Source organism: Mus musculus, chromosome 16 (assembly GCF_000001635.26).
Source record: "Mus musculus strain C57BL/6J chromosome 16, GRCm38.p6 C57BL/6J".
Lineage (NCBI taxonomy): Eukaryota > Metazoa > Chordata > Mammalia > Rodentia > Muridae > Mus > Mus musculus.
Window position 1 is genome coordinate 64,486,814 of NC_000082.6, and position 27,136 is coordinate 64,513,949.

The window sequence follows — 27,136 nt, forward strand, 5'->3', positions numbered from 1 at the left end:
TGACATGTTCTTATTTATTCATCATTTTTAAGAGATGGTTGACTGCATAAAGGATTCTTGCTTAGCAGGTTTGAGGATGCTATTCTGGTGGATGCTGTTCTTGTTTTCACTTTCAGCTCTTGAAATACAAACATTCTTTACATTTTTTGTTTTGGGAAGTTGCTAAGGAGAAGATAGATGCTATTCCAGTATTTCTGTCTTTGTGGGTGAGTCCATGTTTCCCCCTCAATTCTTAATGTTATCACTTTGCTTTATATGCTTGCCACATTGACAATATTATGAAGCAATGAGGCTCTTCTCTGTTACGCTTGTTCTGATTTCTAAACATGCCTCCTGTTGTGAGTGTTTATCTCTTTTTCTAAATTTGGGGGATTTTCTGCTATTGTTTCATTGAATGGATTCTCCACAGCTTTGGGTTTTCTCTCAGATCTTCTCCTCATGTGTAATCCTTACTTATTATACTGGTAGGCACGCTCTTCTTTGTTCTTAGTTGATGTTTGAGTAGTATTTATTCAACCTTGCTCTCTAGTCCGCATAGTCTTTCTTTAGCTTGATCAAGTCCATTGCTGGTGCCTTTCACTGTGTTTTCCATGTGATTCAGTTTTTCACCTCTGACATTTTTAGTTGGGTTTGTTTAACATTCTCAAGTCTTTGGTAAAATTTTCCTCAGTGTTGCTGTGTTTTTCTCACACACTTTACTGACATTTTATTACTGTATGTTGCTGACTTCCTTCCCTGGGCCTTTATTGAACATACATTATTAATCATCTTACAGGTCACTGACCATTATATCAAAAACCTTGTGAACTGTCCTAGCATTTTATATCTTTGAGTTCAGTAGTTGAACATTGGGAGTTTTTGGAGGAGTGTTACTGCCTTGGTTTTTTGCCATGTTTCTTGTGGTTTTGTGCTGTTATTTGTGCATGTGTTGATTTCAATATTTGTTCTGAATGTGACAGGGGAGGGCAGTATTATCATTCACGATCCTACTCTTAGCTTTCCAACCTCCAGCACCATTCATCAAAAAAGAAAGTAACTGCTCTGCAAGAAGCAACATCAAACCACATGAAATATTTTGTAGACATAAAATCCATTATAAACTACTAATAGCTAACCAATAATGAACCTAGAAATGGCAATACAATGTATAATGCAGGTTGAACTTAAAAGTTATCTAGAGGAAGTATGGAAATAGTAAACAAATGATATGAAGGTGTTGGGAAATGAGGAGACAGAAAAAGCATGGTTATAATAAAGAAGGCAAAAAAAAAAGAAAGAAAGAAAGAAAAAGGCAGAAAGGGCACCAAGAAAAATATCCTGGGGAGAACAAAATCAGAACAAATATCCTCATAATGAAGCCATCAAAAAACAAATTAAACTAATTAAAAAGGGCACAAAAGTAAAACATGAGAGTACTTAGATACACTACTAAGTAGAGGGTAGGAACAAAAAATAAGGAAATATAAGGAAAAATTAATATGTTTGAATAATATTGTGTTAGAATATTTGATTTCTTAAAACTGCTGCTAATTTAATATTTATGTACTGAGTAATGACAGACACTAGAAAATATTAAGATTTTTGTTTCCTGTAATTACATCATATTGTTTCCCTTAGAGCATAAACCTTCAGACAATAATTAACACTGCAATTCAAAACTTATAATTGCTTCAATTGTAAGCCTAGGTGTTTTATGCAACAATTCTTGGGACTGTGTTGTATGATGTCATGCACACATAACCATGGCTTCCATGACACCAAGTGATATAATAGGTATATTGCCAGAAATGCCACAGATTCACCACACATTTGATTTTGAACTTTGGAGCATAATTTATTGGGCTGCAGAGACAGCTCAGCAATAAACATGTACTACTCTTAGAAAGGGCAGGAGTTCTGTTCATAGCACTCACATTAAGCTACTCACAGCTGCCTATAACTTTGTCCTGTTGCACTCAATCTCCAACCCAAATAAGTCCCGTCAACAAAAAACACAACAATAAATATGAATACAAGCTTCACGCCTACATTCGGCAGATCTACCACTACACTACTATATTCCCCATCTGTGGAACCCCTTATTACTTGTGGTTTCTTCAGGCCATGTGCTTCTCCTCCATTCTCCTTCCACTCTCTCCTCTCCCCTCCTCCTTCTCCCCACAAACTTTATAGCTCCACCTTCCCTTCTACTGTCCAATCACTGGCTCTAGCCTTTATTTTACAAGTTAAGGTGGGGAGCAGGTACACAAGAAGTCGCCTGTATATGTGATTCACTCCTCATCCACAATGCCTCCTGGGAAAGTGGAATTAGCATCAAAATACAAGACCAGGACTATCCACAACATTGGGCTCAGAAGAATCACATGCCTCTGAGTCCATAGGTACCAGCACTCATGAACAGACACAGAAACACACACGCAAACACGTACACGTAGAAAGAAACACACAAAACATGCATACTCAATTTAAAATAAATTTTACTATTGTTAAAGTTTTGGGATATTCATGTTCACTTATAGAACTATGAAATTATGATGCACAGTTTAAGAGTTTATAAATATTGGTCTTCTCTGACTTCTACTAGTTATATGTTATCTTGATGTTCATATATTGAAATTGGTCAAATTATAGTGAGCTACATATTTTGCTGTTAATTTCTAATCATTTATTAATCCATATTTCAGCAGATAATTGTTGCAAATGTTGAGGCAAAGATAGAAAGTTAAATTCCCCCAAACTTCTTAAGTGGGGCACATTTATAGTCTTACTACTCCCTGCATGCTAGTACTGTATAATAATTGACTTCAATGCATTTTGCTCAACATGCATGTGCTTACAATCAGTCATGTAGTCAGCTGTTCAACTTTACAACATTTGGCTTCTCAATATGGGTTCAGTAAGCCCTTGGGATAAAGATTTGAGATATAGTGATTTGATTGCTTTATGATTTGCTTCTAACAAATGATTGAAGCTCATTTTGTTCTGGAGTATTGTACACTAAAGTTTCTGGGTAAAATTTTGCATAAATAGTTTGTCATTAATTAGGTTTCTATTGCTGTGATAAAATACCATAGCCAAAAACAACATGGAAAAGAAAGGTTTTATTTCAGTCTACAGTACCATATCATAGGCCATCATCACAGGACATAAGGGCAAGAACTCAAGCCGAGTAGGAGACTGGAGTCAGGACCTGGAGCAAAAGCCATAAAGGAGTATTTACCAACTTGCTTCCCCTGGCTTGCTGGACCTGACATTTTATACACCACAGGACCACCTTCCCAGGTACACCATGCACAATGGGCTGGGTCCTACCAGATCAATCACTCATTTTAAAAAGTGACCCACAGGCTTGCCTGCCGGCGAATCTTATAGAGGCATTTTCTCAGTTGGCCCCTCGTCTCAGATAACTCTAGCTTATATCAAGTTGACAGAAATAACAACAAAAACTTGAAAACGGTCCTTTCCTTGTTTATAAAGTCACAGTGTAGTAGGATGCTGAGTGACTCACAAACATTGACTTTATCAGTGATAATGAAACGATGCATCAAGTTTCTGTAGATAAAATATTGCTGCCAGGCACTGTCTTCCTAGATATGGCCCCTACATTGAAATGAACAGCAACAGTACTTTCAGTTATATGAGAGAGAGTTCTCTAGAAAGCAGCTGTGCAAACAAAGAGAAGAGCCTCAGAAAACCATGGCACATTTACAGAATTGTTGATTACACTGCATGTCTGATTCAAGATATTTTGCTTATACAAAATCATGAAGCAAGCCTGGAAAGGATAATTTGGTAGGTTGCACACTGCTTTCATTTTATTTGATTCATGTTTTCCATTCAACAGAATACCCGCAGCTGTCTGACTCTAAAAGGATTAGTCTTCATCAATTGTTTTCTTCCAGATGCATTGAACTAGCTAATATAAGTAACACTTTCAGATCAATGTATATGACAATGGCCAAATTTTAATTTTTTACACATTAAAAATAAAATATTACAATTTAAAATATCATATTTGATAAATAGCTAGCAATATTAGTATGCTTTTTCAATGTGGGATGCCCATTTTCTTGCTATGAAAACAAACACAAATGTAATCATAATGACAGGTAACATCTTCATTTTCTGCAATTTATGCCGATCTAGAAAGGCTTGGATTATTTCTTAAAATGAGCTAATATTAACACTGCTGACTAAATTTTCACTAGTTTAAATCATTTACAAGGTTTTTCATTTAAAAGAATAATTATTTTGAATCCTTGATTCATGATTTAAAATGCTTTTCTTTAAGCTCAGTGTTGTTTTTTGTTTAATATTTATACAAACTATTCCAGGAAAAAATCAAATTATGAGCAGAACTAAATCTAATTTTAGTTATCTTCCTTACTGATTATTATAATTTATTAATACGAGTAAAGTATGTATTAGTGTCAGAGACAAACTACTGGGTTCTGGGGATCATCTTGCTTCAACTGCCTAGTCAGCTCAGATTTCTTCACACCATACGCCCCAGTGCCCAGCTAACAGCTGCTACACTGAAATATAAAGATCTATAAGATTGCCTTATGATATTTCCAACTGGAAGAAGAAGAAAGAAGAAGAAGAAGAAAGAAGAAGAGGAAGAGGAAGAAGAAGAAGAAGAAGAAGAAGAAGAAGAAGAAGAAGAAGAAGAAGAAGAAGAAGAAGAAGAAGAAGAAGAAGAAGAAAGAAGAAGAAGAAAGAAGAAGAAGAAGAAGAAGAAGAAGAAGAAGAAGAAGAAGAAGAAGAAGAAGAAGAAGAAGAAGAAGAAGAAGAAGAAGAAGAAGAAGAAGAAGAAGGAAGAAGAAGAAGAAGAAGAAGAAGAAGAAGAAGAAGAAGAAGAAGAAGAAGAAGAAGAAGAAGAAGAAGAAGAAGAAGAAGAAGAAGAAGGGGGTACAGAAGTCTACTTAGATCGCTGATATCACAAATGTCATCAGTTTTGATCACCCATCATGCCTTTCACGTTTTTCTGTCCCACGCCCACATTTCTCCTCGCAGAAAACTGGGTGGCGAGTAATGAAGCAACACCAAACCTCATTGAACCCTCAACAGATACTCATTCAGCCTGCAGCTTATGAGTCAGGACTTTCTGTTGCTCTCCGGTAGCCCCGTCCACTACCGTCCACTAACATCAGCCCTATTCCGTGAGGAACCCTGGTCCTCTGGTACACTCTCAACCAGGTTTGACTTCAGGCTTGTTATTTCCCATGCAGAGTAAGAAGGATCGTTTTCCCGCCTTTGCTCCCCCTCCCCACCCCCTGGACTTAAGGCTGTCTGATTTCTGCTTCTCTATTCTGAGTGATAAATAACTTTCAGAACCGCCATCCTCCCTGCTCGATCTCGTCCTGCTGCCGGCGGCATCTGTTTTTAGTCATGTCCAACATACCTTCCAAAGCTTTCCGCTCATCTTCCTAACCTTTCTCTTTCACCCAGATCTCTGCACCTCTTTTCTCAAATTGCGTTCCATTTTCCCAACTCCATTCTAAAACTTTCCTCTACTTCACAGTCAAGTTTGTTGATTTTACCCACACACATGCACACGTACACATTCCCACACTTCTGGGTCTAACAAAATTGCTATGTCAACAATTTTAAGTATTTGAGGTAAAACACAGATGCTCATATACAGGAATCAAACACAAAACACTTAATATAAACAGCATGTTTATGAAGCCCCTAGTGCAGGGGTGCTTCAAACCTATGTCTATCCAGAGTATTGGATGTGCGTAAGAAAGGGGAAAGAGCATTAAAGTTGTTGGGCGTAAAAATCATTCACTAGATTTTAAAAATCAATGTTGGACTTGAAAAAAAATGTTATTTTCTAATATTCCTTAAGCTAGAAGTATTTGAAGTATGGGATTTGTAACTCATCATTTTCCTAAAGCACACACATTTTCTTTATGTTTTAAAAACCAACTGAAAGGTCAATTATCAAAGAAATTAGAGTAATGTAGGAAGTTGAGTTACATTGTATGGACATCTCATGAAAGCATGTTTTAATTTATTGTACTATGTAACAGCTGACTGTGTCCAGGTTTCTTTATGTTAGGAAGCCTAACAAATCCATAGGCAGCGACGTTCAGGCAGGAAACATCATGTTTCTGGTATGGTGTTAGAAACTGAGTCTAGCTCTGATATTTTCTAACGTTATAACTTATGCAAATTATTTAAGACTGCCTCTTCACCTGTGAAATAAATACAACTATACATACACTAGAAGTATTTTGCAAAGCAAATATTAATATGCAAGTACTGGTCAAAACATCTGATAATTCACGAATGATCAATAACTTATTTTTTATTTTTTTAAGGTTTGTTAAGTTTTAATTGTGTGTGTGCACACATGCTTGTGTGTGTGTGTGTGTGTGTGTGTGTGTGTGTGTGTGTGTGTGTATACATGCACAGACATGAGTGCAGGTCTCCTTGGAAGCTAGAAGTGGACACTGGCTCCCCTAGAGCCAAAGTTATACAGAGTTGCAAGCTGCCTGCTGTATGTGGTGAGAATCAGGCCCAGGTCCTATGTAAGTGCAGTATGTGTTCTTACAGCACAGCTGTTTTACCAGTCCCATTTCAACAAATTATTACCATAAAAGCCACCCATGTCACCCTATACAGATGAAAGTCAAATTATTAAAATATAATTGCCTGAACATTTTTTCCTGGGAAGCTAGAGTGGTTTTACTTATCTGTATATTTATAAGGAGGTAGTTGGGTGGTCTTTCAATGAAAGAGTTCTTGCTTCACATGGGTCAAGCTTCAGGTTCAAATGTTATCAGAAAGAAAGAAAGAAAGAAAGAAAGAAAGAAAGAAAGAAAGAAAGAAAGAAAGAAAGAAAGAAAGAAAGAAAGAAAGGAAGGAAGGAAGGAAGGAAGGAAGGAAGGAAGGAAGGAAGGAAGGAAGGTGAAGAAAAGAGTGAAAGAAATGTGACTATTCTAAGTACTTCAGAAATTAACCCAAAAGTTATGACAGTTTGTGTATAAATATGTGTGTGTTTATGTATCTACATATAGTGTGTGTTTGTGTGATATATATAATATACCACATGCTCACACACTAATATAGTATAAAATGTAATATGAAAAATTAACACAAGACATATAGACCTTGCCTTTCCAAATGTTGATCTTAACATAAAACTAACTTTCTAATATTCTTAACAATCATATTATTTTAGCTTCTCACAAAATCATTTTAAAGAAGTTTTCCTAAGTTAGCACAGTAGCCCATGCCTGTCTCTCTGACACTCCTCAGACAGAAAGTGGAGTATTATGAGTCCAAGGTCTGCCTGGGCTACATTAGCACTGTGTAGACAGAAGTAATATTACATCAAGGTCTGCTTGGACTACATGACAAGCTTAAGGCTTGTCTAGGCTCTGTGGTAAAACCCAGACAAAAATAAAGACAAAACGTATTAATAATCTTGGCATCTTCCTTTTAAAATAATCCCTTTCTATTTTCACAATAAGTCTAGGACAATCTGTTTTTCTATGGCCCCCAGAACACAGCTATCACCTCAACAAGAATAATAAAATTGTTTGTATGGAACTTGATATAAATGAGTGTGGCCTAGGATGTGGATATAAACTGCTCTGGATAACATGGCTACGTGAATTTCATAGTCACAAAGGGAATCAAGACATTTTCCAAGACTTTCGTGGCCATCAGGCAGGCAGAGTACAGCCAAGCAAGGCTAACACAACAGGCCTGGCATATCATCTCGTTATATTCTTACCTACTGATCTGGAAAGTTAATAGATTCCAATGTGCCTATCTGAAGGTTAGACTGTGTAAGGTGAGATACAAAGGAAAGCAATGAATAAATATTAAAAGGACTAAAATTGACCCGAGATCATTCTGACCCTGGTTTGAAATATGTCAACTCTGTACAGGAAATTCCAATCAATCTGCCTTTAGAATCCTTAACACATACAGAGCTTTTTACTCTAGAAACTTCATGTTAGCAAAGAAAAAAAAAAAGTACTTCACAGAAAAACAGCCCATCTTCTAAGTCATACGATTTTTCAAAAATGTATAGAAATATTAAAGCAATTGTGAAACCATTGAAATTAAAGAATCTGATAAAAAAAAAAAACCTCTACATTCAAGAATTTAAACCAGCACACAGTCAATCATGGATGTACACTAATGAGTTTTATTGCTCTTTTGGGGGGACTAGAAGAAACAACCTCGACATCAGCTAGCATAGGAAACCAAGAAGCAAGTGTTATTTAAATCCCATCTTGCTTTATTTTTCTTCCTACATCAATAAAACATTCTCTCTCTCTCTCTCTCTCTCTCTCTCTCTCTCTCTCTCTCTTCCCCACCCCACCCCCCCCCAGAAGTTACAGACACAGGTGGCTTCCAAACCCAGACCCTGAAGAACAACAAACTTTAATTGTTTTCTTGGCAAGAGCTAAAGATTCATCAGATATCTCTTTAGAAAGAAACTACCTTTACACCTCTCTGGTGTCCGGCAGTTAGCTAATAGAAGCTCCTTTTGTTATCCTAATGTAATGGTCCTTCCTTCAAAACACTCATGAACTTCTCTAGGCAACACTAAGATAATTCCGTCGTTTATTAAATTACACTCTCCTTTTGATTCACCTTTGACCTGTTGGCACAGGTTATTAAGCGAGGCAGCCAAAGTTTCTCTTTGCACCTGCAAAGGACAGTTCAATCTACAATTAAAGATCATTTCCTCTTCTTTGAAATTTAAATAGCGGCGTTAAAACAGAGTAATGTTTTCTATCTGCATCTGGTCAGGCTATTTCCTGGCATGTGTGATGAAGTCACAAGATGAATGTTTAAAAAAATGGGTCAGAAAGATTCTTGAGATCATTTCTAGGTGAACGAAGAAAGGCAAGCAGCTTCTAGATCTGGGGAAAGTATTGAGTTGTGTAAACAGACAGACTCTGGAGTGATTTTAAGGGAAAAAAAAAACCAAAAGAGCGTTATCTTCATACATCAATAAAAATACTGTCAACATTAGTGGTACTTAAGGTAAAACATAAGGAAGAAACAATTATTTCTAATACCCATAAGGGAGATTTTTCCAAATGGCTTATATCACATGTACTTATTGTTCCAGAGTCAAACATCCTTTGCGTGAGGTGTGTTCACCTTGGATTAGAGCAGACTATTCACTCTCTTACTATTCCAAAGCCTTCCCCATACTTCTCTTTGTAATACCTGAAGATTGCATATAGTATGTATAAAAATTTGTTCTTGTATACACTGCCATCCTAATGCCTCAGTTTTTGTTTGTTCATTCCCAGCTAACTTAAAAAGGAATTTACTTTTAATTCCAAATTCAACTTTTCTAAGTATCATTTTGTAGAAAGGTTTTTCCTTCATTCACATTTCTCCTGAGTTTAAAATGCCAAATGCAAACGAGATGGTCAAAGATTAATAAAGAAGGAAAAGGAATTCACAAGACAGTTATATATTTTGTACAATTCGGTTTTATAGCTATCACAAACTCCAGAGGCATGAAATGTCTCCAAATTCATGTTCAGTTCAAGTTTGTGATAGATGAATGGAGAAACTGAGTCTCAAAGCGGTTAAATCGCCATTCAGCTGTTCAGATTTCTATCCAGATTTAAGTAGACGTGGCACTGGATAAGGAAACTTATCCATGAAGATAAGTAAAAATTTAAGGTACTTACTACATGTTAGATGTTCTTGAAGTTGATGAAAGGGGTCTGCTATGAGGGAACATGCCTAAAATCCAAGTATTTGGGAGGCAAAGGCGTGACAACTGAGTATTCAAAAACAGGGTGGGGGTGCAGTAAGTGATGCAGTGGGAGATGGTAAGAAGCAGGAGAATAAAATGACCATTACAGAAGGAATGGCAAAACAGATAGTAAATATTGAAACAGTGTCTGAGGATAGTACACAACTCAAAATCTTAATTAAAACAGACATTTTTCTTCATATATATTTTTATTAGATATTTTCTTTATTTACATTTCTAATGTTTTCCCCTTTCCAGGTCTCCCCTTTGGAACCCCCCTATTCCTGTCACCCCTCCCCCTGCCTCTATAAGGTTGCTCACCCACCCATCCAACCAACCTGGCATTCCCCTTCACTGGGCATCGAACTCCCTCACGCCCTAGGGCCTCTCCTCCCACTCCCATCCTCTGCCACATATGCTGCCAGAGCCGTGGGTCTCTCCATGTGTACTCTTTAGTTGGTGGTCCAGTCCCCAGGAGCTCCTGGAAGTCTGGCCTGTTGACACTGTTGCTTCCCCCATGGGGCTGCAAATACCCTCAGCTCCTTCAGTCCCTTCTCCATCAGGGACCCCGAACACAGCCCAATGGTTGGCTGTGAGCATCCACCTCTGTATTTGTCAGGCTCTTGCAGTGCCTCTCAGGAGACAGCTATATCAGGCTCCTGTCAGCATGCACTTGTTGGCATCCACAATAGCTAGCGTCTGGGATTGGTGACTATCTTTGGGATGACTAATATCCACTTATCAGTGAGTGCATACCATGTATGTTCTTTTGTGACTGGGTTACCTCACTGAGGATAATATTTTCAAGTTCCATCTATTTGCCTGCAAATTTCATGAAGTCATTGTTTTTAATAGCTGAGTAGTATTCCATTGTGTAAATGTATCATATTTTCTGTATCCATTCCTCTGTTGAGGGACATCTGGGTTTTTCCAGCTCCTGGCTATTATAAATAAGGCTGCTATGACCATAGTGGAGTATGTGTCCTTATTACATGTTGGAGCATCTTCTGGGTATATACTTAGGACTATATAAGTCCTCAGGTCCAATTTTGTGAGGAACCACCAGACTGATTTCCGGAGTGGTTCTTCCAGTTTGTAATCCCACCTATAATGGAGTAGCGTCTTTTTCCACATCCTTACCAGCATCTGCTCTCACCTGAGTTTTTGGTCTTAGCCATTCTGACTGGTGTGAGGTGGCATCTCAGTGTTGTTTTGATTTGCATTTCCCTGATCACTGAGGATGTTGAACACTTCATTAGGTGCTTCTCCGCCATTTGAGTTTCCCCAGTTGAAAATTCTTTGTTTAGCTTTTAAAACAGACATTTTTAACATTAGGATAAGCTCTTTCAGTCATAAATCAGTGTTTGAGAGCAGTGATTAAATGTCACTCTGTTTTTATACTGTGACAATTTTAAATTATTATGTCTGGCCTTAAGAAGTGATTTTGACTCAGAAAACATTGCAGTTTGTCATTTCTCTCTGATAATAACACGTGTAAAAGATGAAGTGAGTTACAAGATGCTTATAGATTGATAATAATATTGTTATTGAAAATTCCTCTCTTTGTCTATGATCATGTGCGTATTGGCCGTTTTCTAATGCCTGCTTTGCTTCTTGTAAACTGACAATACAGTAATTTGTATTTAACTGAGGGAGTATGCTATGAATTATGAAACATACGTCACCACTTGAGTAGAGGCATTAATGGAATATAATTTGTTCTCTGTTAATGTTCCTCTAGTAAAATAAACTCTGGGCACCTCAAAGCAAATTGAGACTACTGAAAAGTAAGGCAGAGAAAAAACTCGTCCACCACTCTCATCTATCCAAATTATGTTAGTTGGACACCAAAGCATCTGAGCATGAAAAATTAATCATGGCATGGACTTAAACGCTTAGAAAACTGTCATTTTTGCATGATAGTAAGAGAACATCTTTTGTTCAGATTATCCATATAGTTATCAAATCAGGCAGATGTCATATAAACAAAGCTCACCACACTTAATTCTAAGACAAAGTAATTTTTTTTCTAGTCTTCACCACTAAGAACTTGACTGGAAGGTCACACAATTCACACTTCCTAATTGCCCAGAAGTTCACAATGGAAAACATGTTTGCTGTGAATTTTCAATATCGAATTTTAAATTTCGAATATGGAACTGAGTGAAATTTCCAGTTAACAATAGTGGAAATACCATGGACTCTGTTTCTTTGGGGTCTGCCATTGTAATACCGCAGTAGGTAACTATCCAGCAAGCTAATCCCCCTCCTAACAATATGCTATCAAGACCAGATGAAGAGTCTCCCCCTTCCCCGTTAATCAGCAAGCACTGGAAAGAAATGCATACCCAAAGATAGAGCTTCCAGCGGGTCAAGGTTGTTTTGATTATTTTAATTATGAACTTATGTCATGTTTATTTTCTTTTCAAATTTATACACTTTCACATTTTTATAATGAAATTTAGAATTTGTTTGAATTTCGGGAAAGGATTATACTTAATGAAAAAGCATCCTGTTAGCTTGATTGAACTCAACCATCAGTTAGACTGTGAAATCTGGCCAGAAGTGACTTTTAGGATCAAAAAGATGTTTTTTAAAGGGGAGAAATTCAACTTATATTCCTATTCAATTTATATCCTCTTGTCAGACTTCTGGAGTTATCTTGGTAGTCTGGCACACAACTCCTGTAGTTGGAAACCTCTCTTAATGATCTCCTTATAATTTTATTTAATCCAGCATTTTAGTCAGTCCAGGGTGACTTTTCATTCCTTCAAATGTGTTACCACTTAAAATTCACAAAATATTTTGGCATTTGGTACTGCCGATTACATAAAGTGTTTATGAGGTTTAAATGTAATGTGTTCCATCTTGCTAATTTGGGTAAGGTCGTTGAGGCTATGAAGATTTTCAGTAAATATGATTTTCCTCTTTCTCTTTAATTCTCTGTCTCTCTTCCTCTGTCTCCTCACATACAGCATATTCTAGAATTTATTTCAAAAATAATCCCTGTACCTGTACCTAATTTTCTGGGGACATCACAGAAGAAGGTACAGAAGCATTGTTAAACCCAGGGTACCAGGAAGTCTCCTATAAAATAGTATACTCTAAGTATTGTAGGAAAGTTCGATTCATGAGATCTCAACAGCATGGATGCCTAAGCAAGACTTGCATAATGACACCAGTTGACATGTCAACGTGGATAGGAGAAACTTCAAAGTGTCCTGTGCTTAGAGCTACAGAAAATTAATGACCATAATTATTTTTTTATTAGACATTTTCTTTTTTACATTTCAAATGCTATCCCGAAAGTTCCTTATACCCTCTCCCCCCCCCCCGCCCCACCCTGCTACCCTACCCACCCAATCCCACTTCTTGGCCCTGGCATTCCCCTGTACTGGGACATACAAAGTTTGCAATACCAAGGGGCCTCTCTTCCCAATGATGGATGACTAGGCCATCTTCTGCTACATATGCAGCTAGAGATATGAACTCTGGGGGTACTGGTTAATTCATATTGTTGTTCCACCTATAGGGTTGCAGACCCCTTCAGCTCCTTGGGTGCTTTCTCTAGCTTCTCCATTGGGGGTCCTGTGTTCCATCCTATAGATGACTGTGAGCATACACTTCTGTAATTGCCAGGCACTGGCATAGCCTCATATGAGACAGCTATATCAGGGTCCCTTCAGCAAAATCTTGCTGGCATATGCAATAGTGTCTGGGTTTGGTGGCTGATTATGGGATGGATCCTTGGGTGGGGTAGTCTCTGGATAGTCCATCTTTTCATCTTAGCTCCAAACTTTGTCTCTGTAACTCCTTTCATGGGTATTTTGTTCCCTATTCTAAGGAGGAATTAAGTATCCACACTTTGGTCTTCCTTATTCTCGAGTTTCATGTATTTTGCAGATTGTATCTTGGGTATTCTAAGTTTCTGGGCTAATATCCACTTATCAGTGAGTGCATATCATATGTGTTTTTTGTTGTTGTTGTTATTGGGTTAACTCACTCAGGATGATATCCTCCAGATACATCCATTTGTCTAAGAATTTTATAAATTCATTGTTTTTAATAGCTGAGTAGTACTCCATTGTGTAAATGTACCACATTTTCTGTATCCATTCCTCTGTTGAGGGACATCTGGGTTCTTTCCAGCTTCTGGCTATTATAAATAAGGCTGCTATGAACATAGTGGAACATGTGTTCTTATCATAATTATAAAAAAAGAAAAATTAATCTCCTGGGGAGGTCAACTCCTGATAGTATATCTAATCCCAAGTGGTCAGTGCTAAATACATACATATGAACAACGCTTTACTCAATATATATATATATATATATATATATATATATGTGTGTGTGTGTGTGTGTCTGTGTCTGTGTCTGTGTGTGTCTGTGTGTCTGTGTCTGTTTCTGTCTGTGTGTCTGTCTGTGTGTCTGTCTGTGTGTGTCTGTGTATGTACATACATATATATGTGTGATATGTGTGTGTGTCTGTGTGTGTCTGTACATATATATGTGAGTACGTGTTTGTGCATATGTGTGCGCAATAATAATAAGGACTATCATGACTTTGAGAGGGAATAGTAGGAGAAGCTGGCTGGGATGTGAAGGGATAGAAATGATATAAATATCATACTCCTGTGTGAGATCCTTAAAAATAAAACTGGAGACACACCTCTAATCTTGCATTTTAGAACTCTCATGGCTGTTATTTAGCACATCTAATATTTATACAATTTTGTTCTAACCAAGGTATTTTTTGGTTTGAACCAACCAAAAATCTGAACTCAAAATGAGATATATACTACCAATCATGAAAAGACGTTGAAGTCCTATGCATTTGCAAACAAGGAGGCACGAACTAAGATCTTGAAACACAGATACCCTTAGGAACCGCACCAGAGCAGGAGCAGTCACATCCAGGGACAGTAGTGACAGCCATACAGTGATCACCACAGCAAGAACAAAGGGCAGCAGTAAGAGCACATGCTATTTGCACTGTAGTCACTGTGCACATGTCCATGACATGACACTTTGGTGGCATAGGTGTGCATAGAGAGTCATAGCATTCATCAAATACACTCCTCATACATCAGGTCCCTCGAGAGAAGACTGATGTGACAGCATCACCGTGATGTGGCTGCCACTGAGGCTTCATGATTCCTTGTTTTAAATTCTGGTTATACCATCTTCCCAGCAATCAAACCAATGGCTTTTCTTTTTTTTTTCTTTTGCATACTTGCAATCAAGAGCCAAGACAATAGAGTTAATTGTTTTAGTTAAATATTAATATATTGAGTATTATTGATTCCAATATGAAGTTCCAATTATTAGTTAAAATAGATTTTTTTAAGTTAAAGTCAGTATCAATCAAATATTTACATGAGGCAAATAAATGCAGGAGTGGGTGGGTGGGAGAGCACCCTCATGGGAGGAGGAGGAGGGGGTGGGATGGGGATTTGCAGAGGAGAAACAGGGAAGGAGGATAACATTTGAAATATAAAAAAATAAGATAGTCAATTAATTTTTTTTTAATTATTGACTATTAGGGGAGGAAAAAAGCAAGTGTTTATACAGTAATAATCAACAAATTATTTTAATGTATCTAGTAAATATTTAATATATTTATTATATTAATATATTTATTGATATATTTACTATTTAATAAACATTTGATGTTTTAAAATTAACAGTAGGTTCTCTTGATGGCCTGCACAGATCAAATCCTTGTAATGTCTAATGCTGATGTAATTCAGCATAAAGTTTTTAAACTTTTCTTAATAAATATATGAACTTTAAAACTTGATTTCACTCCTACTTCTGCTTCCTCATTTAACTTTAACCAAAGATTTGAGGGAAAAGACATATGAACTCTGAGCAAAGATTTTTCTCATTAATGGTATTAAAATTTTGACTGGACCTAGTGGCTCCTGCCTATCACCCCAGCACCCAGGGGTCAGACCCATAAGGATGATCACAAGTTCAAAGGCTCATGAATCTCCAGTCAACCAGAGCCCATCTCAAACAAAACAAAGCAAAGCAAGACAAAAGGTGGGAAGGGGCAGTCAGGGTGTAGAGTGCTGGCCTAGCATTGGCAACGCTCAGGATTTCATCCCCGCGCTGCCAAAAAATCAAAACTAAGAAAAGGAAACAACCGAAACTCGTGACTTCATCACCTACTCGGGGTTAATTTATGGAATAAAATGCTCTTCAATCCTTTCAAAGAACAGTTTTCAAAGACTAATCACTGGTAAGGGATAGAACTCCGTCAGTAGTATGTGAAATAAAAAACTGCAGGCTTAGATTTGAAGGCTAACTGGTGAAGCACCCACTCAAAACTGCTTCTCTGGTTGACTGAAAAGGTTGCAATTGGCTTTCTGTCTTGTGCTTTTTTTCAAATTAGTTTGCTCATGTTTGGGTAATTTTATACGATTTTGCATAAAGGTGTTTCTATTGTGCACATTTACATCCTCTATAGCTTGATCCTTTGATATCCCTTCCTTGAAACATCATACATGGACATAGTGATTTGTACAGTCCAGCCCGTTAACACTATCACAGAACTATCCTCCAGTCCCATGTGCATAAGAGCACTTAAAAGCTACTCATGGAAAGATTATTATATGATACTCTACTATTATATTCAGCATACATTTCTTTAAGCAATAAACTTCAGATATATGATAATGAATAAGTTTCATGTCTTTATTTCTGCTTACATGTATTATATATGAACTTTCATTAATTTTGGATTATACAGTAATGAACTGAAATAAGGAATTAATTTGAAAACTTTAGATAAATATTTTTCTTGGTAATAGAAACTCTTTCCTAAAACATTCTCCTAAATTAAAACAATTGTGAAAATATTTAGTGGCTAGGGCTACTCGTCCGATTTTGAAGGTAAGAGTGTAATGACTTAGAATAGCTAATGTTCTCTGCAGAAATATCATAATAATGAATCATTTAAAAGTCAGAGGCATTGTGAATGTATAAAACAATAAAAATAAGCTACCTATTAATATATTCAAATTTTAGAGAAACTGAAAGATAAATATCTGATAACTTAAACACTGTCCATAAATGACAAAATTTTATAAAAATAATGCATACTGGGAAAATTATCCATTATATTTTGCATAATTTTAAATATTAACTGAGATGCATAAATTAAAATTTATATTTGGTATATTAATACATTATAATAAAAATAAATATATGAAAAACTAAACCATATTCTATTATTGATATTTTACTCATTTTTGCCTTACTTTTGCTTCATTTTTTCTCATCTACTTAACTAGCAGGTATTTTGGAAAAGTTTAGTCAATAATTTATTTGGTGTATTTATTTAGAGCCTTCACATATTTATATAGCAATTACACTGTTGCCTGGGGTTTTTTCTTTCTTTCTTTCTTTTGGGGGGGGGGGGTTTGGATTAGTTTGGTTTGGTTTGATTTGATTGGTTATTTCATTTTAGTTTTGTTGGAGATAGGATCTCTCTGTATACCCCTGGCTGTCTTTGAACTTGCTATGTAGACCAGGGTGGCCTCAAACACTGGCCCTGGCTTCTAGGGGCAGCACTTAAAAGTGTGTTGCACACAACCAGCTGCGATGTTTCATAAAGCATGTCCTTTGATGGCTTGCTTCAATATGGAATATTTCATAGCTTTATTGTTCCAAGAATTTCAAGTTAATTTCCTTTTCTGTTCTTGTATGAACTCCTCATATAACGCATGAAGAATTTCTATGTCTCCTTCATGTAAGCAGGTGTTGGTTCCTAACTCTACTCTGAAACTCTAATGTCTAAGGATGAAGCAACTCCATACAAGCTTACTGCTTTGTTATGACTATGGGATTTCTTTTTATTAGATTCAAGCATGGCTTACATCAATTCTTCCATAATTTTTTAAAAGGAAACACATACGAACATATAATAATTTTACTGAGCACCAGGGCTTCTCGTCAACTCATTCAAACATTTGATTTCTTATTCAAAATTATATTTGAAATTTTCATAAAATATTGATGAAACTGTTTTCAGAAAACAACTGAGGCAGAGTTAGCTAATATTGTAGAATCAACTGTAGTAAGGCCTCATGGCAGAAAACTAAGCAGAAACCTGCAATTCCCTCAAAAGTGTTCTGGATCAGAAATATTAAACTTGGTGTCCTCACTAAAGTTCTTATGTTCAACGCCTTGATAGTAAAGGACAATGCTTTTTACATATGCATCAAACAAACATTCAATCTGCACCCATTACATAACAGGCTCAGTGCTTGCCACTGGATAATAGAGGAGAAAATCTCACAGCTAGGATTCTTCCTACACATGGGGCGATTTCTGCCTAACTCCTAAACAAAACCTAATATTTATCCTAAACTCATACATTGTACATTATTCTAGGGGTGTAAGATAGATGGGACTAATTTGTATGGTTTTATTGTTGATATTGTCTGTTTCCAGATTTACTTATAAGTAGATATATGTCATCACAAAATTAATTATTTTTAACGTCTATTTTAAAAGCTTAAAATTGAATGACATTAAATTTGTTGGTCAAAGCTTGCATATTGAAAGGAACCTACATCAGATGTCAGTCGCAGACCGACCTATAAACACACATTACCATCGGTAGGAAACAAAAGTTAAGGGATCGGATAGTGCTTAGTAATTTCTGATATGAAAGTTTACAAGAAAATCTGCAGACCCTCTGAAGAGGTGATTCCTAGAATAGTTTCTGCTAGGAGTTGTCCTTACAAATAAGCTCACAGCACAGCGAGGACCAATTCCAGATGGCTGCTGGGAGATGTGCTTTGTTGTTGGAGTTTGATTTCTTGATAGTAGGAGGCAAGTGCTGTCTTTCTGAAAGAGAAAAATTACTTTTTTAACTATTGGAAATATGAAATGAAGTCATGCCAACTGAAGGGAGATTTTATGCAAGGCTGCCGTTGCTGCACATGGAAGGTAGGATTGCCCTATAGGTTTACATAGCTTAAGATAATGGGACCCTACTGCACGGGCATCCCCATGTCAGTGCTTAAACTTAGAGCTAATATAGTTTCTTTCAAATTTCTTAGTTGGTATCAAATATTTTGAATATTTCTCTACTTTAATTTTGAATATTTTTCTGCTATAGTCAAGAGATTATTTCTCACTGATAAAAAAAAAATCACAAGTTAGAGAAATGTTTAGTTTTGATAGGTTTATAGAAAGAACATAGAGCAAACCAGGTAGATCCAATGCTACAAACAAAAGTAAAATGAGCTAAAAAATTGTCTTTTGAAACATGAGAAAATGAAAGAGACGCGCTAGGCCCTAAATGTATCACATAGAAATGTCTATCATGTGTGTTCTCTGTAAACATCTATCTCAGTGCTTAAATTTGGGTTTTAATATAGTTTATTTAGATTCAGTGCAATATCCAACAAAATTCCAGCACAGTTCTTCAAAGACGTGCAAAGAGCAATTCTCAATTTTATACGGAAAAACAAAAAACCCAGGATAGTGAAAACAGTTCTCAACAATAAAAGAACAGCTGGGAGAATCACCATCCCTGACCTCAAGCTCTACTACAGAGCAATAGTGATGTAGAACTGCATAGTATTGGTGCAGAGACAGACAGGTTGATAAATGGAATAGAATTGAAGACCCAGAAAAAAAACCACAAATTTGTGAACACTTGATCTTTGACAAAAGAGGTAAAAAATATACAATAGGAAAAAAGAGGTCAAAAATATACAATAGGAAAAAAGAGGTCAAAACAATAGGAAAAAAGAATCTTCAATAAATGATGCTTGTCTAACTGGAAGTCGGTATGTAGAAAAATGAAAGTAGATCCATATATGTCACCTTGCACAAAGCTCAAGTCCAAGTGGATCAAGGACCTCAACATAAAACCATATACACTGAATCTAACAAAGAGAAAGTGGGAAAGAGCCTTGAACTCATTGTCGTTGAGGTGGATTGTTTCCTAAACAGAACTCCAATGGCTCAAGTTCTAATAACAAGAAATGATAAATGGGACCTCATGAAAATGGAAAGCTTCTGTGAGACAAAGACACAGTCAATAGTCAATTCCTAACCTAAAGATTGGGAAAAAAATCTTCACTAACACCACATCCAATAAAGGGCTATGTCTAATATATATAAAGAACTCAAGAAGCTAACGACCAAAAAAACAAAACAATCCAATAAAAAAAATGGGGTATAGAGCTAAACACAGAATTCACAACAGAGGAATCTCAAATGTTCGAGAGGCACTTAAAGAAATGTTCAAAGTCCTTAGTCATCAGGGAAATACAAATCAAAATGACCCTGAGATTCTACCTTATACCAATCTGAATGGCAAAGATCAAAAACTCGGGTGACAGCACATGTTGGCAAGGATGTGGAGAAAGAGGAACACTCCTCCATTGCTGGTGGGATTGCAACCTGATACAACCACTCTGGAAGTCAATCTGGTGGTTCCTCACAAAATTGGACGTAGTACTACCAGAAGACCCAGCTATACCACTCCTGGGCATATACCCAGAAGATGTTCCAACATGTAATAAGGACACATGCTCCACTACATTCATAGAGCCTTATCAGTGATAGCCAGAAGCTGGAAAAACAACCCAGAAGTTTCACAACAGAAGAATGGATACAGAAAATATGGTTCATCTACACAATGGAATACTATTCGGCTATTAAAAATGAGGAAAGCATGAGTTTTGCAGGCAAATGGATGGAACTCGGAAATATCCTGAGTGAAGTAACTCAGACTGTAAAGGACATCCCTTGTATGCACTCACTAATCAGTGGATATCAGCGCCCCCCAAAAAATGTACAGAATACCCAGGATACAATCCACAGAACTCAAGAAGGTTAACAAGCAGAAGGGCCCAAGTGAGGATGCTTCAATCCCACTTGAGAGGGAGAAAAAAACAATCACAGGAGGCAGAGACCTGGGTGGGAGAGGGGAGGGGAAGGGCAAAAAGAGAACATGATCAGGTCTCTGGGTGGGGGAGAACAGGAAAGAAGCCATGAGGTCCAGCAGAATGAATGGAAATACGCAACCTTGGGGTGGAAGGTGGGAGGACCCTCTAGAATGTGCCAGAGACCTGGGAGGTAAGAGATTCTCAGGACTCAAGGGGGAGGGGGGAACCTCAGATGAAATTTCCTACAATGGGGAGAGGGAACTTTTAGAGTCCACCCCCAGTAGAAATACAGGTCATCATGTGGAGGGATGGGATTGCCATCGCACAGTTAAAAAGTCTGACCCAGAATTGTTCTTAACTAAAAGAACCGCAGGGACAAAAATGGAAAAGAGGCTGAGGGAAATGAGGCCCAGTGACCAGTCCAACGTGGAATCCATCTCAAGGGGCAGCTCCAACGTCTGACACTATTACTAATGCTATGGTATGCTTACAGACAGGAGCCTAGCATAGCCATGGCTACCCTCATAGAAGCCCAACAAGCAGCTGAAAGAATCAGATGCAGATACTTACACCCAACCAATGAACGGAAATGGAAACCCTTGTGGTTGAATTAGGAAAAAGCTGGAAAAAGCTGAGGAGAAGGGTAACCCCATAGGAATCTCAACTAACCTGGACCCTTGGGATCTCTCAGACACTGAGCCACTCACCAGGCAGTATACATCAGCTGATATGAGACCTTGGCACACATACATCCAAGGACTGCCTGGTCTGGCCTCAGTGAGAGGAGAACCTCCTAACCTGGAGAGACTTGAGGCCCCAGGAAGTGGGGAAGCCTGGCAGGGTTGGGGGACATTCTCTTGGAGACAGCAGGGAGGAGGAATGGAATGAAGAACTGTGGGAGGGCAGACCTGAAGGGGAGTAATGACTGGAGTGTAATTAAATAAAAGTATTAATTTTTTTCTTAAATTAATTAATTAAATATTATTAATATGTCTTAAATATTAAATATTTTGAATATTTTTCTACTTTTCCCAACTGCTACTAGACAAGTCGGGTCCAACATAAATTTCAAAATCATCTGATACTGAGTGTTAAAATTGTATTGCTTTGTTCTTCTTTCTCTGTCATAAGGCCATGAATCATAACTTAGGAAAAAGCATTCTTAAAGTCAAGGTGGTTACTCTGAGCCCTAATCATAATGGAAATATTGATTTGGCTTCTCCAGAATTTGTCTATACACCTCCCCCATCAAATCTTTTATCCTCCTCACAACTAGTGAATAAGTCTAGTACAGACAACGTGTGCACATGCTATAGGATAAAAACTGGAGGTATAGCTTAATCCATATTCTGCAGTCAGAAAACTTATAAGATGTTAAAAAATCTCACTACAAAAGACTCTTAGGAAATTCTTGGTGCCTTAATTTTGTCTAAGAGTAACATGAAAATTATATCTCATTGGTGTTAAATTTTGCATGGGACAAACTAAGATTTCTTTAAGCTAACTTAGAATAGAGGACCATTAGAAATACCTGACGGGATAAATTTAAGTGTTAATGCTAGCAAGAAAAAAATGTCATGGAGTCTTTATTAACCAATGATAGTCAGATGCAGGATAAGTGACTATTCACTAAGCTAAGCTCTTATCACCTAACACATTTGATTTGGAAACTGGAGAGTGTTACCACAATTAGAAATAGCAAGACATAACTTCAGAATAATAATGATAGCTAATTCCTGGCTAAATATTGGAATCATTTAGGATATATTGAAAAACACTGTATCTCTCGTTAAAATAATTAGAATGTCATGGTAGAAAGTTGGATATGATCGGTATTTTTTTTTAAATACATTCTCTGTGGATCTGGAGTCAGTGGAATTGTGATGAGCTGGCTTTCACCTTATACATGATTCTTCATCGCTCCTTTAGAGCTTTCAAGCTTCCCAGACACCAGAATATGCTTTCACTTGCCTTAAAAAGAACGACTGAACAAAGAATTCTCACCTGAGGAATACCGAATGGCAGAGAAGCACCTGAAAAAATGTTCAACATCCTTAATCATCAGGGAAATGCAAATCAAAACAACCCTGAGATTCCACCTCACACCAGTCAGAATGGCTAAGATCAAAAATTCAGGTGACAGCAGATGCTGGCATGGATGTGGAGAAAGAGGAACACTCCTCCATTGTTGGTGGGATTGCAGGCTTGTACAACCACTCTGGAAATCAGTCTGGCGGTTCCTCAGAAAATTGGACATAGTACTACCAGAGGATCCAGCAATACCTCTCCTAGGCATATATCCAGAAGATGCCCCAACGGGTAAGAAGGACACATGCTCCACTATGTTCATAGCAGCCTTATTTATAATAGCCAGAAGCTGGAAAGAACCTAGATGCCCCTCAACAGAGGAATGGATACAGAAAATGTGGTACATCTACACAATGGAGTACTACTCAGCTATTAAAAAGAATGAATTTATGAAAGTCCTAGCCAAATGGATGGACCTGGAGGGCATCATCCTGAGTGAGGTAACGCATTCACAAAGGAACTCACACAATATGTACTCACTGATAAGTGGATATTAGCCCCAAACCTAGGATACCCAAGATATAAGATACAATTTGCTAAACACATGAAACTCAAGAAGAATGAAGACTGAAGTGTGGACACTATGCCTCTCCTTAGAATTGGGAACAAAACACCCATGGAAGGAGTTACAGAGACAAAGTTTGGAGCTGAGATGAAAGGATGGACCATGTAGAGACTGCCTTATCCAGGGATCCACCCCATAATCAGCATCCAAACGCTGACACCATTGCATACACTAGCAAGATTTTATTGAAAGGACCCAGATGTAGCTGTCTCTTGTGAGACTATGCCGGGGCCTAGCAAACACAGAAGTGGATGCTCACAGTCAGCTAATGGATGGATCACAGGGCTCCCAATGGAGAAGCTAGAGAAAGTAGCCAAGGAGCTAAAGGGATCTGCAACCCTATAAGTGGAACAACATTATGAACAAACCAGTACCCCGGAGCTCTTGACTCTAGCTGCATATGTATCAAAAGATGGCCTAGTCGGCCATCACTGGAAAGAGAGGCCCATTGGACTTGCAAACTTTATATGCCCCAGAACAGGGGAACGCCAGGGCCAAAAAGGGGGAGTGGGTGGGTAGGGGAGTGGGGGTGGGTGGGTATGGGGGACTTTTGGTATAGCATTGGAAATGTAAATGAGCTAAATACCTAATAAAAAATGAAAAAAAATAAATAAAAGAACATCAACCAACATTTAAAACGACGGACCTTACTCTTTAGGCAAAAGGTGGTTTTGTTGCTATTTCTTTTGTTACTGGAATTGATAACAATTTTTATAAAATTCGTCATTTTTCTCCATATTTAAAAGAAAATGCTTTAAAACATTTAATGCCTTCCTAATAATAATGTACAAAACGTTTAGTCTCAGATTACAATTAGAATTTTCTTTGTTTTCTCCTCATCTGACCTTATTGGATGAAGCTATGTAACTAGATAAAATCTAATTTTATGATACTAAATGCTACTTAAGGGTAGAGAAGGTCTTAGTCATACACACACACACACACACACACACACACACACACCCTGACCTTCGTTTCCCTGTAGACATTTGGAAGTTGTCAGCAGTAGCATGATGACAGTCCTAATTATTAAAATTGCTCTTGTGTGGAGAGTACTTTAGAATAAGATGCCGACAGGCATGCAATATGCTAACTGTGTGACAATCTTTTCTTTCAAAAATAAATGAAATTCTGAGGAATATTCCACTGGCTTTCATCAAAAGGCCCTCAGCACCCCAGTGACAATCACAGCCTTACACATTCCCATGGAATTACCAATAAGTTCTTATTTCATAAGGAAACCCATACCACCACAATGTATTTTATTATCATGTTCATTCAGGAAATTCCATTTAATTCCAACTACAAAATGTTTTGTGCTTGGATTCTTATGTTTTATATAACTATGTTTTTAGAAATTCTCAAATAATTTATGACATCAAATACATGCTGTGATTAAAACACTATAAATTTAAAAATGTTTCAAAAATGTTCATTTTACTCCCAAAAAGGAGCTATACTTTAAAATACTTACTTTAAGTGTTATTATATTTATATTTCAATGTACCTGTCTAAGTGCATAATTATTCTACACAATTCTAAGGTAAGCATCTCATGGTCTACCACAAGTTTCTCTGGTAGCAGAAAATGTCAAAGAGAAGATTCGGTGTCAAAAAGAGAAAGGGGGTAGTTTAAATTAATAGAAGAACCAAAAAGTTGCCAGGCACCTGGAAACAAGTTTGGGATCAACTTTCAGTGAAGCAGTGAAGGAAAAAAGCTGATATTACTAGTTGTTTGTTTGTTTGTTGTTTTGTTTGTGTGTTTGTTTGTTTAAATGAGCCTGACGGGTCTTTACACATGGCTCAGCGAGTTGTGTGCTTGGCCAGCATATGAAAAGCTTTGGTTTGATGCCCAGCCTTTCATTAAAAAAAGGGTGAGATGTTGCAGGCCTATAACCCTCAGCAGCTCTGGTGACGGAAACACTCAAGGTTATCTTTACATCCACGCTGAGTTTGAGTCCAGCCTGTGTTACATGAAAGCCAGTATATTTAACATTAATTCGTTTATATGACTTCTGGTCTTGCGGTAGTTGTAGTTGTCCTGATTCGGTAGGAACAGTGTGAGAACTCAACCATCTTTAAAAAATGATAGACAATTCTCAGCCAGCTCCACACGCCATGGGATGGCCAGCATTCACTTAGTCCCAGGGAAACTCCAGCCAGAACACTGGTGTTCCTGCCTCTGTCCTGTGCAGGCTGCCTTCCTAACCCAGGCAGGAGAATTAAATGTTTGAGTATTTTAATACCACCTCTTCCAGCTCCCAGGAAAGCTGCTGTTGGGCCAGATAACTAAGAAGAAGGTATAAGCACAACTCTATCTCAGAGGACAGGGACAGATTCCAAAAGGATAAATAAATAATAAACATTACTGCTAACAAATGTGCATGTTTACACTGTAAATAAACTAAATTGCCTCCCTCCTTTTCCGTAATTGCATTCCTCTGTGTAAATCAGTACAGAATATAAATTAGATGTATACCATTTTAGGGGGTCTTATACTCAGAAAGAAGGCCAAAGTAACTTTGATCTTATTTTCAAGAAAAAAAATATTGTTTGATGTAAAGGATATTGAGTGATTTATATAACATTTTTAAATGCATTATATTAGGAAAAGTTCACACACACAGAGAGACACACACACACAAATACTGTGGCATGATAAATTATTTTCATGCCTCAGGAGGTCATGAGTCCATACAACAAAAACTGTTAATATTGGGACAGTCAATAGAAAAATACATTTTGAATTGGGAAATAACAGTCAACATGTCCTTTCATTTTGAATTTTTAAAAATGAGCTTATTGATCGAATATTTTAACAAAATTTGGATGGATGCACTAGCCTGTATTCCATCCCTTCACGGCTCAGAAGCAGCTCATGATGCAGGAATCATGCTCACCAAGATAAACGCTGAGCAGTCAGGGACGGTGTTCTGCAAGCACGGAGGAACACACCACCTAATCATCTAAGAATTTCCACCCAGCCTCAAAGTTAGAAGGACACGTTACTGATGTCTCTCACTGCCCCTCTGGTGCTTAGATCTATTGATCTGTGGCTTATTTAATAGTGTACTAAACTTATATCCATGCACACACAAGCAGTATCCCAGTTCACAAGGCAATGGTTACAAAAAATAATAATAAAGTAAAGTAAAGTAAAGTGAAATGAAATGAAATGAAATGAAATGAAATAAAATAAAATAAAATAAAATAAAATAAAATAAAATAAAATAAAATAAAATAAAAGCTAGTATATATATCTTATATCCCCTTAGCCAAATGTCTGGCTGCTTGAAGCCATTTTTAGCATTTAGTTTAGATCTACTAGGAACCAAGGTAAGAATTTGATGCCTGGGTTTCTGGATTCTGGGGGGAAAAATAAAACTCACTTGAAGGTGTCCCAGTGGAACTGAAGCTGTAATGGGGAAATGGTACCCTCTCAAGAGGTCACACCTGCCAAAGCCATTCCCCCCAGGTTGCTAGACCAGAGGAAACACTACACCTCCACGATCTGGCTTTAGGACTCATAAAGCAGGCTCAATGCATTAACACAGCCCTGGGGATCAAATGACCTTTGCAAGGAATTATACCCAGAGTGCCTCACTGTTCTACAAGGATTAAATGAGATTATGTATGTCCAAGATTGTCATAGTATAAATATAGAAGTGTTTCTCTTTCTTCCCCCGCTTCTCTCCACTTTCCTTCATTTGACGACCACGGTGCCCTTATTTAGATTTATTATCAGTTTACAAATGGGAGAGAAAATGAAAACTGAGAGGGTAAGTACCTTTTCTTTAAATAGCATTGAGATGAA

At 37.3% G+C, this 27,136-nt stretch overlaps 1 protein-coding gene across 3 annotated transcripts in view; it reads right to left on the reverse strand.

Moving 5' to 3' along the window:
- The window catches only part of Csnka2ip (casein kinase 2, alpha prime interacting protein), a 124,522-nt gene that overhangs the window by 9,004 nt on the left and 88,382 nt on the right, over positions 1 to 27,136 (reverse strand). For 2 of the 3 annotated variants that reach the window (NM_001368721.1, XM_011245887.2), the window contains exon 2: positions 18,459 to 18,613. The gene's annotated coding sequence lies outside the window, so the exon portion shown is untranslated. The remainder of the gene's footprint in view (positions 1 to 18,458; positions 18,614 to 27,136) is intronic. The other variant, NM_173861.3, reaches the window with a different exon arrangement.